Genomic DNA, 1,194 nt, shown 5'->3' with positions numbered 1-1,194 from the left:
GCAGAAGTAGCTGACATGACCATGGGCAGAAGTAGCTGACATGACCATGGGCAGAAGTAGCTGACATGACCATGGGCAGAAGTAGCTGACATGACCATAGGCACAGTTAGCTGACATGACCATAGGCAGAAGTAGCTGACATGACCATAGGCAGAAGTAGCTGACATGACCATAGGCAGAAGTAGCTGACATGACCATGGGCAGAAGTAGCTGACATGACCATAGGCACAGTTAGCTGACATGACCATAGGCACAGTTAGCTGACATGACCATAGGCGGAGTTAGCTGACATGACCATAGGCACAGTTAGCTGACATGACCATAGGCACAGTTAGCTGACATGACCATAGGCAGAAGTAGCTGACATGACCATAGGCAGAAGTAGCTGACATGACCATGGGCAGAAGTAGCTGACATGACCATAGGCGGAGTTAGCTGACATGACCATAGGCACAGTTAGCTGACATGACCATAGGCACAGTTAGCTGACATGACCATAGGCGGAGTTAGCTGACATGACCAGAGGCGGAATTAGCTAATATGACCATAGGCGGAATTAGCTGACATGACCAGAGGCAGAATTAGCCTACATGACCATGGGCAGAAGTAGCTGACATGACCAGAGCTCCAATTAAAAGTTACCTTCTTCTGAAGGGACAGATTTGCTATGTGTTACGGAGCGAGAGTTCCAGGAGGTCCCTGTGAACTCGTGGCTTCCTCCCTTAATGCAACTAGATGGCAGATACACTGGGGAGGTAGGTGCATATTACTAGGGGCACGGCATTTTCGATCAAAAAAATATTTCTAAGTCAGGACGGAGGTTCATTCTAAGGGCACGAGCGACCGATCTAAGCCGTGTGGGAGGCCCTGCACCCCGGTCAGGGTCCCCCTTCACCCCCTGGCGACATCCTCCCTTGGAAGTCTGCCCGGTGGCCCCCTCCCGCGCCCGGCGCCGGTTCAGGCCGGGCTGGAGGCCCCGTTCCTCGGGCTCAGGACCGGGCTAAGCCCCCTTAAGGACCTGGCCAAGCTCTGGTCACGTTGCGGGAAGGGGGGGGGGGTTGACCTCCCGTGCCCGGGCGCCCGTTCATGCGGGCCTGGAGGCTCCCATTTCCGGCTCGAGAACTGGGGTTTGCGCCCTTGGCTCCTCCGTGCGTTCCCTTTCAGTCTCTGGTCATGTCTACCTTCTCCGGAGGT

This window comes from Acipenser ruthenus, unplaced genomic scaffold, assembly GCF_902713425.1.
Source record: "Acipenser ruthenus unplaced genomic scaffold, fAciRut3.2 maternal haplotype, whole genome shotgun sequence".
NCBI classification, from domain to species: domain Eukaryota; kingdom Metazoa; phylum Chordata; class Actinopteri; order Acipenseriformes; family Acipenseridae; genus Acipenser; species Acipenser ruthenus.
Note: the sequence above shows the minus strand (reverse complement) of the source record.